This window comes from Micromys minutus (assembly GCF_963924665.1).
Source record: "Micromys minutus genome assembly, chromosome: 24".
Taxonomy (NCBI): domain Eukaryota; kingdom Metazoa; phylum Chordata; class Mammalia; order Rodentia; family Muridae; genus Micromys; species Micromys minutus.
In genome coordinates, this window is record NC_137959.1 from 16,995,143 (window position 1) to 17,006,625 (window position 11,483).

Genomic DNA, 11,483 nt, shown 5'->3' on the forward strand with positions numbered 1-11,483 from the left:
CAGTTTGCTCGCTTCTAGAATAGGCTTAATGGGAATTAACTTACTTTATTACAACAAAGCAGTAGAATAGTTCTGGAATGATAAATTGAATAAATTAATGCCATTCTCGTGATTCAGTTGTTAAGTGAAAAATAGAGACGAAAATGTGCTTTTCTAAAGTCACTACAAGTCTAAGCCCTACAACCATAAAGAGACTAGGAAAAAAAGCCTAGCTTGGTGATCTATAGCTGCAATCCAAGCCTTACACAGGAGGATGGTAGGTTCAAGGCTGGCCTGAGCTATATGGTGAGATACTTTGTCTCAAAGCAATAAAAGCACGTTTGGATTAGAATGAAACTGAAGGGAACCAAATATAAAAAGAAAACTAAGGTTGTAATTAGGATACACTAGCCTTCTACTCCCAGTTATGAGCTTCTGCTGGGGCTAACTTGGAAGCGTGCATACAGTTTTTTTTTCCCCCAAAATATCTTTGAAGGCTCCAGAGCAACAGCAAGCAGCCTGGACTCTAGGGACCAAGATCCCAAGGAGAGACAGCCTCATGGGGTAAGAGTGCTCCTTAGCCACTCCTCCCTTTGAGGAATCTGGCATTCCGGTGGGAGGAATGGAGAGGTTGAGACAACCTCACAATGTCTCATCACCTTACTGTGTTCGAGTGATCTGCTTCTAACAGCCAGACAGATGTCACATTTCCTGGAAGAAGAAATAGCCACCACAGCCTTTGTGGTTTTTACATATCCAGTAATTTTCCCAGAGAATCAGAAATTAAGTTCAACAGAATAAAAGACAATAGATGCTGGAGTTATCAGAGATGAGCTTGGAAGTGTGCATGCTTCTTTTGTTAAAGGAAACAGAATTTAAAAAAAAAATGGTTTGAGCGGATATCTAGGATCTAAATTTAAGTCAAATGAAAATTCTAGAAGCAGGAAATGCAATAAAATGCGTTTATTAGGAACTCAGCACATAGATTAGATAAAGAGATTGAGTACAGTGTAAAAGGGCACCAAGAGTGTGGACAGGCTGTGTGGAAGGAGGAAGGGGGAACAGGCCAAGCAGTTTCCTGAGAGTGACAGAATGCACCAGGTCTGGAACAGACGGTAAGGTAACTTCAAGATATGCTGAGGTAAGCAGAATTAAAGGCAAAGAAAAGCATGCCTCCTCAAATAAATGCCAAAACCCCCCAATGAAGAGAAAAAGTGAAGGTACCCAGGGGGACATGAACACACGTATATATGGTGCCACCCAGTAAGCTGCCTCTCGAACAGTGCCCTTGCAGAAATTCTGTTTATTAAATGACATTTGAGGAGAAATAAGATTGCCCTTTAATACATCTGGAACTACAGGGCAGGGAATATCAACTGGCCTGGTCAAGATTCAAACCCAGGACTATGCACTCAGAACCGGCGTCCTGTGACCTTCTGCGCTGCCCCCTGAAGGTCAGTCCACCCTCTGTCTCCATCTTCTCATCTGTAAGCTGTCCATTCCAGAGATGGTTATAAAGACAAACAGGCCACACCAAAGTCAGCTGTGGTCTGTGGCTCCGGCTTCATTAGGTTCAACTCCTCCAGGAAGTCTTTTCTAACACCATCACTTCAGGAGCTCCCCACACACCTCTTCTTGCTAGTTACCCCGCCCATTTCTTCCCAACCTCCCCCATGTTAGAGAGACTGGTAGGGTAGAGGCCTTAATGTATATTCCCAAACTCTGAAACAGAGTTCACAAACCCTAGACATATTGATGTAGTGGAGGTGTGATGGCCCTGCGTGATTTTCTTCAATTACCTACTATTTCTGGGTGCTAACCCGTGTGCCGGGCTCTGTCCTGAGTTTATGATATTCCCACACAAAGTCTTCACATAGCCCTACGAAGACACTTGTTACATTCATTTTATCTCTGGGGGAGGGGAACTGAGGCCTGGGGAAGTGAAGGAAGATATTCTAATTCAGCCAGTTCAGAAGCGACCTACTAGAGCTTCTGACCACTGGCCACCAATCTTGACCTTGGACCTCCAAAAGAACTAGATGCTCTCACACCCCTCTCTCAAGACGAGGCCCAGGCTGACATACTACTCACTACACAGACTGAGTACCCAGGGCCTTCCAGCAGCCAGCTACTCTGAGAAACCGCCTGAAAACTCAGGGCCGTAGGGTCCCCACATGAATCCTTCTCTCCCATCCCAAGATAGAAATCAAAAGCCTGCCTCTTGTCTCCATAGCATGAGGTTAAAGAGAGGGGGGGAATCCCCATCCACAGGTAGTTAAGTGATTATAAACTGTACAGATAAATCAGCCTGATATAATTGCTCTGAGGAAAGATGACCAACATATTTAAAATGTCCACTCCGCCCCTCCCCCACCTCCACCCGGCATCGTCTAATTACCTTCACATTTCATCTCCATCAGCAAGATGACCTGTATTTCCTTGGTGAAGTGCCGGGGAGGGGCCTGGCTGAGGAGCAGAGCCCCTGGTGATAAATCAGCCTCGCCATTAGTGGTGAACTGCTCATCTCGGCTGCGCTAAATGCAGGATTTATAAAGATGTCTCCGCCATCCAGCCCAATTGTGGACACCATAATAAATTCATGAGTGGGTGCCAAGGTAGCACACTTCATTATGTGTGAGGTTCCTGGCCATTAATCTAGCCAGGCGGCAGGCAGGATTCCTGGGGAAGGAAGACAAATTTATGTGGCCCAAACTTACTCATTCCATTATGGATTTAATCGGCCCAGGCTGCTGGCTGCAGAGGCGAGGGGACCGTTTTTTACACTTTGGATCGAGTGTTTGTAACTCCCTGTTGTGTCTCATTTCTTCCACGAGAGCGCCCTGATTTTCCCCTTCACTCTGCTCCCAGAAACATCTCCAAGAGCCCTTCATCCTGGCCACTTACTCCAGATAAAATATTTATACAATCAATTGCCAAAGAGCATTCCCCCTTAACTGTCCTATTAACATGGAAATGCTCACATGCAGAAGGGGGGTTCCCCCACACTTAACCCTTTACTTCCCTGAAACAGAAGTTGGTTCAGGACCCAGAAGAGGAAAGAAAACAGGTGCCAACAGGAAAGGTCATTTTTTTCATGGCCGTGTGCGTGTATGTGTGTGTGTGTAAAACATGCATTATCAGTCTTACTGTGAGGAAACAAGACTCCTCAGCCCATTCATGGGATTGAATTCTTCAAACTATAAATAGAACTGTGGTTCTCAATCCCTTTTGGAGTCAAACAGCCCTTTCATGGGGATCTACTGTGACCACTGGGAAACAGATCTTATGTTATGCTTCATAACACTAGCAAAATTATAGTTGTGAAGGAACAACAAAAATAATTTTATCTGGGGGGTTGATCACAACACGAGGAACTGTATAAAAGTTTTTCATCATTAGGAAGGTTGAGAACTGAAATAGATGCTGTAGAGATGGGTCTATACTATATGCCCACGGTCTCTTATAAAGTGAAACGTTTCCCTCTGCCCTAGGATAAAGTCAGTAAACAATTGCCCTTTGAGTCACTGTTTTGTGCACCAAAATGGCATGACCCCTCCTTCTGAGCTCAGAAACCCTTTAGTCACTCTCAACACAGGCACAAAATGTCAATCAAGCATCACAAGAGGGTAGCTGTACTTACATTGCTTATATCAGGTTTATTCGAAGCTGGTTTTGTGCTCAGTGCTTTACAATAGTAAGTGGTCTTCAAACTCCCTAATGCTGCGGTCCTTTAAGACAGTTCCTCATGTTGTGGCGATTCCAGTCATGAAATTCTTTACACTGCTACTTTATAACTGTAAATTTGCTACTCCTATGAATTGTAATGCAAACATTAGTGTTTTTTAATGTTCTTAGATGACCCCTGAGAAAGGGCTGCTCCCCCTCTGAAGGGTCACTACCCACAGGTTGACAACTGTTGCACTAGTAATTTATTTAGTTTCCATAGCAACGCTATAGTTTTTGTACTATTATTATCCCTTTGGCTTTGTTAGCTTTATGATACTGTAGAAAAATGCTGGAAAGAAGGAAGGTTTGCTTGAACTCTTAAATTTAGATATTTTTCCAGTGTCTTGTTTGGGGTGAGGGGTGAGGGGTGCTATAAGCTGCACATCACGGTGGAGACAAAGTAGCCTGCAAGTCTCATTGCATCCAGGAAGCAAAGGAAAAAAAAAGATGGTGCCTCTCTTCAAGGGTGCATTTCCCAGTGACCTCTCAAAGTTCTGCCAAAATGAGGATGGAGCCATTAGCACATGGGCTTTCAGGGAACATTGCACATCCTATAGCACTGAGGTCAGAGGGATAAACTAATAGGCTGTAGACCGCACACTGATGGACCGTCCCATTCTTAACCTTCCAAATTCTGGACCCAAGGCCTTTCGTGAGCATCATGATCGTTCTGCCGAGATCATGGATGCTGTTGAACAATCTATACCAAAGGAGACTGACACAAAGAGGAAAAGTCATAGGCAGGGACCACCCTTCAGTTACCAGGAAGACCACCATCAGGTGCAGCCTGACCTCACCTGAGGGCATAAAGGACTGTCTGTCCATCTTGAGACCCATTTCTGGCACCAAGGCAATAAGAGACTTTGCCTGTCAATCAACAAGAGAAGCATCAATCCCTTCCATAAGCACTGATGTGACCCACCCTGTGTCACACAGTGTGTCAAGTCTGGTGCCAGGCACTGGGAGTCATCTGGGGGAGGGCATACTTTAGGAAAGATAGATGGCACCGTGTATCAGTCCAAAGAAGCCACGTGAGGTATTCTGTATGACCTGCCCATGTGTCACAGTCTGGGAAGAAAATGTCAAAGCAAAGCTTGTGGAGGGAAGATGTCCCTGGGCCTAGAAAGGTGCCGAGTGTGCTGTGAGATAGGCAGGAGGAGGGCAGCTGTTCATCCTGGGGTGAGGGTGGTGTAGCCAAGGCACAGATAAAGACACAAAGCTGAGGGCCTAGAGCCGAGTCCCCTTGGGGAGTCACTTCATTCTGCCCACGGTTCCATGTGAAGTCATTCAGCATGACCTTGGTTGGGTGGGTCATCACTGAGACGTTCGGTGTCTGTTGGAAGATAACTTTCCCACTCATCACAACTGAAAGGCTCTCCTTTCGTTTACCGTGTGTTTCACGGCTTCCCCATTGGCGTCCAGTGAAGCATACGATCCCCGCCCGACCACTTAGTGCTATGAGTGAGTCTTCCAATGGACCAAGGTGCACATAACCCTGGCTCCCAGTGAGAGGAATGGCAGCCTGAGGCCATCTATAATCTGTTTGTCATTTTCCATTCCCCTCCTAAGGAAATTCATCCCCATGATACACTCCTAGTACCTCATAAAATAGGTAAAAGCCTTTGGGAGTTGGCCAGCCCTTCCTGACTTCCAGGGAGTAAGCCTGGGGTCTAAGAACAAGCTAAAATTCTCCTAAAAATTTAACAGTAAAAAGGCAACAATTCTTTTCAGGACAGGATCTTGCTACAGACATGCCATTCTAGAACTCACTATTTGGCCCAGGCCGGTTTTGAACTTGTGAAACTTTTCTTGCCCCTCTGAGTGCTGGGATTACAACAGAGGTATGTCATTATACTCAACTTACATTGTTTTTAGGGATAAAAAAGTAAACTTTCCAAAAAATAAAGGAAAATAATTCCTGGGGGCTTATAGCAGATGAACAATGAATAATACATCGTTTAAGACAGAATACCTAACATCCATTCCAAGGATTCATCCACTTACCCATATCCTACAAGAGTACAAACAGGGTGCTTGGCGAGGGATCGATTCTGTGTCCATTCCAGATCTTGGGTCTCAGAAATGCACCTGTCAAGTTGTTGAGTTTTTCTTAACTTTCTCTAGGAAGGAGGTCTTGTGGGCTCTTAACCAAGTTCACCCAGTGGAGCGCAAAGATGCTTGGCAGATGCCATCACCTGCCGCTGATGTTAGAGCTGATTCCCATAAAGCCGCAGATACAAACAGGCACTGGGAGCTCCGTGGTTCTTCTTGGTGGGTGTGACGAAACTGGGGAAGTTCTGTCTTCCCTCTGCTGTGGTATACCATAAGAGAAGGGCTCAGAGATCCTGCTGCCTGAGGCGCTGCCCTCTACAGAGCTAGTGAGAACGTAGGCTTTCTACATCTCTTTTCCTTCCAGCCTTCTATCACAGATAACACCTTCCCCTATGACAGGCTCATTGAGGAGGAGACATGGTTCTGTGCTGAATAAAATAACTTCCTCTCTTCCCACCTTCTGATTATTTACATAGACAACTTTACCTCCAGGGACTGTCTCTTCCCAGGACATCCTTCTGTCTTAACACATACTGAGGACTACCCCAGACTCAGCTACAGCCAGACATCATGGCGTCCTCAATCTATGATAATTTTAAATTCTCCAGTAAAAGTCTTGCAGGTGAGGGCTTGGAATTGGTTCCCTAAGAACACTTGCTGTGCAAACATGGGAACCTGAGTTCAAATGCCCAGCACCTACAAAAAAAAAATCAACTCAAAGTTGCACCTATAGACCCAACACTGTGCCCTACATACAACTCTCTCTCTCTCTCTCTCTCTCTCTCTCTCTCTCTCTCTCTCTCTCTCTCTCTCTCTCTCTCTCTCACACACACACACACACACACACACACAGACTATATACAAAGAGTAATAAAATACTATAACACATATCTTGTTCTATGGATCACAGGTGAGAGTTAACGTCAACTGTGCATCCCATGATGCATGACCATTGGTTTTTCAAAGGGCAATGCAAGGCTGCAGAGATGGCCCCTTGGTTCTAAGAGCACTTTCTGTTCTTACCAAGTGCTTGGGTTCAGTTCCCAGCACCCACATGATGGCTCACAACTAGATTCTCATAAACTAACAGCAGTTTATGGGAATCTAGTACCCTATTCTGGCCTTTGTGGACTATGACACACACTACTTTTCATTTAGGGAATATAGAGAAAAACAAGACAAACGCTGAAAGAAAATATGTTTTAAATAAAAAAGCCCCTTTGTTATGACAGGAATTACGTCTCCAAGGATGGTGTTATAGGCTTTTGTGAATCTTCATGATGTTTGGACATTTTAGAAATAAAAGGTGTTGGCATAGAAATGATTATGAGAGAAATCCCAGGTCTATTACTTTGGTGTATTATATAAACAACAACTCTGAATAATATGGTTATTAAAATATGACCAAAGATGTGTAGGAAAGCAGTGTTTCCAACAGACATCTCTTTGAGGGTTAATGAAAAAAATCTTCAAAGGCTCACTTGTTTTATAATATCAAGAAAGTCTTGATTAAAAAAGAAAAGTTTACAAGGCGAATTCCCCAACAGAACAAAACCAAACAGGAACACTCCCAACACCCCGAAGAAAATCATAGAAGCTTGGATAATAAATGCAGAAGTCAAAAGTTCTCATAAATAGTTACCGAGTCAAAAGGGAAATAAAAACTTCCATTGTGGACTGTTTAGAAAACAATAAAATGTGGTCCAAACAACCCTTTGTCAGAGCTTGTGGATCTCACCCAAAGCCACACTTAGAAAACAAAACATAAACCAATATATTGTTTTCAGTATTTAAATAAATAGGAATAAATTGATTACGGTTTTATTTCATGAGATTAATAAGTGAACAGCAGAGGAAAAATAACACAAGTTGGACAAAATTAAGTAAATAAAATGTTTGAATTAGCAGAGACAGAGATAGAGAGAGAGAAAGAGATAGAGAGAGAGAGAGAGAGAGAGAGAGAGAAAGAGAGGGAAGGAGGGAGGGAGGGAGGGAGGGAGGGAGAGAAAACAAGAGAACACATAACATACAATCTGGCCCCTTAACTACAAGAAAGCCAGTTTTCTCTGGCAAATCTATTAATAAAAATGAAAGCAAGAGTAAAGTCAAATACAAGCAGAAATGAGAAAGGAAGTGTAACAAGAGCAGTGTTTTTAAATAAACAAATGCATACCTTTTATGCATAAGAATAAAAGTGAAGCCCAAAGTGCTAACAACATACTAGAAAAACAAGCGAAGCCCCTGAGTTGCAGAAAATTAAAAGTTAAAACTAGTGAAAAATATTTTCAGTGTCTGTGATTGACAGCTCCAAAGGATGTAGACAGGCAGCTCAAAGAATAAGACCATGAAGGCCCTGTCCCCCCAGCGGAAACACTTGCTTCCAATGCTAATGAAAAAGTGACCCTTAAAAACAATGGGAACAGTATTTGAAGAGCAATAGCTAGGCCTGTAGAAAAAGCAGACTGCCCTCCTCAGACACTGCCTCTGGGTTAACTTCTTCGAGAAGAAAATGCACAAGTACCGAAGAAGTAAGCTTAAAACACTTCAGTCTTGGACTCACCCCTACTCCTATGAATGTACACAGGGAAAGCAATGATATGTGTGGATCAAGGGATTTATATCCCAGGAAACAAGTCACTCAAACTAGCAAGGGATGAGGTAAATTCCTTATGGTGCATAATACATAGACATTTCGTGGTGCTGAAATTACAGATACTGTGCAAACTGGACATGCTAGACCTTGAAATATGAACAGGCGCTTGGGATTTTTTATTTATTTATTTATTTTTACATTTCTTGTTCTACCGCAGCATCTTCTAAAGTTAACTTGTTTGTCTTTCTGATCAGGTTAACAGTTGACAAGTAGCTGTTGTAAATCCGAAGTTGAAAAGAAAATAAAAGAAAGCGTTCCGGTTCGTTTTTATAGCACATAAGAGCATGCTAAAGACAGCTTAGAGCTCTGAGCCAAGGTCACATGTAACTGTGGATGCAGACATTCTCCAAATTTAAGAGAGCTAACAAATTGAAAGCAGCAGTGTGTTAAAATATGAGAAATGAAATATGGTGTGCACAATATTATTTATCTTAGGGTCTAAAGAATGTCTCCTATTGGTAGCATCCATTAAAACAAAATGCTACATTAATAAATCGAAGGGTGAGAAACCAAATTGTCATTTCAGAGTATACCAAACGGAATCTGATCAGATTCAACACCTACTCCTTAGTAGCTTGGGAAGAGAGGCCTGATTTTCTGCTGAGGTAAGGTTGGGTGTGGGTGAAATCCAGCTTTCCTAATTCCTTAGGGTCACACTGTGATTGAAATTACATCAGAGGTTTGAGTAACTTTGTCTGTTCAGTTATAAATAAGAGTGATCAGAGCTGGAGCAATGGCTCCATGTTTAAGAGCATACATTGCTTTTTACCAGAAGGCTACAGTTTGGTTCCCAACACTGTGTGAGTCAGCTCATAGTTGCCTGCAACTCCAGTGACAGGGTATCCAGTGCCCTCCACTGGCTTACACAGACCCTGCACACACACACACACACACACACACACACACACACACACACACACACACACACAGATGAATGCCTACACACTTGCACACACGTGCATACATGCGCACACACACATTTTTATAATAAAACTGAAATATTTGAAAACATGAAGGGCAAAAGATAATCGAAGCAACCAACACAGTTTCAAATACATAATATACAATTTGGAAAATGAAAACAAAGTCAGACATCATGGTGAAGAAGTTTTAATATATGAAATCATTTTGGATAGGGTGTCCTGTGATCTCGCAGAACTTGCTTTGGGATCCTCTGGGGAAGAACGGTGCCCATGAAGAGTGAGGTGACTTTAGTCTAGAGTTGGAGACTTGTTTAAGAAAGATACGCACACATGAGCTCGCTGGTGCCATTGTCTCTAAAGAGTTCAAGTGAAAGATAACACCTTTGAAGATACCTAAAGTCCTGTGAGATAATTTCAAGGAAATGGCTGAGAAATCATATTTAAACTCACAAGATCTTTTTTATTTGTCATAATAAAAATAGTTGTTCAACTTTGAAAATATAGTTTGCTTTAAAAAACTAAAGATTTGGAGGCTAGAGAGATGGCTCAGCGGTTAAGAGCACTGACTGTTCTTCCAGAGGTCCTGAGTTCAATTCCCAGCAACCACATGGTGACTCACAACCATCTGTGATGGGGTCTGATGCCCTCTTCTGGTGTGTCTGAGAACAGCTGCAATGTACTCACATATATAAAATAATAAATAATTCTAAGAGAACAACAACAAACAAATACCTAAAGATTTAGGAGGGAAAAATCCCAAAGAGTAAACCAAAAAAAAAAAAAAAAAAAAAAATGATTAGACCTAAAGTAGTAAACAACAAAATGATAAATTGATTAGGCCTAAAGTCAAGTGGAGCAAAGTCCTATAAATTCAGAACAAATATGCAGGACCCAAGCTAGTCAGAAAATAGCATTGAATCAATTACCCCAGACACAAAATAAAAACATACAGAAAACACATTTTTATAACAAATATTCAGAACTCTCCATAAAAGCATCAGGATAAATAAAATGCTATATAAAGGAGATTAATAAAATGCCCTGCTCCTAGATGGGAAGAGAGATTCCTACGTGTGTGCTGGCTTATTTCAGTATGGTCTGTTGCTATACACTGTAACACTAAATCCTATATCCGGAGGTCTCGCTGCCTATACCAAGTGAATTCTCATGTATATCAGCTTCGTTGTGCAAACCTTGTCCCTTAGTTTTAAAACTGTTGGTTGTTTAAAAAATGGCTACAATTGCTGGCAGGAATAGAGGTAGGTGGGTTTTCAGGTACCTGATTGGGGGGTTGCAAGTAGGGAAGGAAGAGAAGAGAAGCACAGGGGGGAGGAGGAAGCCGCTCTGAGAGAAGATGGACCCATGAACACATCACTGGGGAAGTAGCTAGTCCAACAGTTAGAAAAGCATACTAGGGTCTACCCCCAGTAATTGTCAAAGCCAAATAAAATAACTAGAGTCTGAGTCTCATTCATTTGTAAGCGAGGCAGGGAAAAGTTTAAATTGATTTAACTACATTGGCTATTTCTGAATTCCATTGTATGTCTCATATAATCCAAACCAAACTGTGATTCATATGAGACCACATGGATTAACAATGCTTGCTCCGATGCCTTAGATGGTTTTCTTAAAGAAGGCACGGGGAAAAATCATTCCCGAATGTCTTTAAGTGTGGAGAGAGCAGAGGACTGATTACTTGACCATGTGTTAAATTAAAACGGTAAGTTCTGTCTCAGACAGACACATTTTTTTCTCAAAGTATAATGCATCTCAGAAACAAATATTTTTCTAATTCTGTGTCTGTGCATGACCTTTTCAGGGGCTCTGCTCCACTTCTTATGGTGAAATCAAGCTGCATCTGGCTAGTTTTCCACTGAAAAATAAAGGTCGTTAACCCCAAAGCCCCCACACCATGTCTGCTTATACTTCATAGAACAGAGATTCTCAGATGACTCTAGACCACCAAGCAGAGCTTGTAGGCAAATATTACTTCATCTGCAGACAGTAGACAAAAGATTAGTTATTACAGATGCTTACAGAATAAAAGAAAAACAGTAGCTGGTGCACAAACTGTGTCACATGAGAATACTCCCCCATAGGTTCATGTTGGGAAGAAAAAGAAAGAGGAGGAGGAGGGGAGGAAGGGGAGG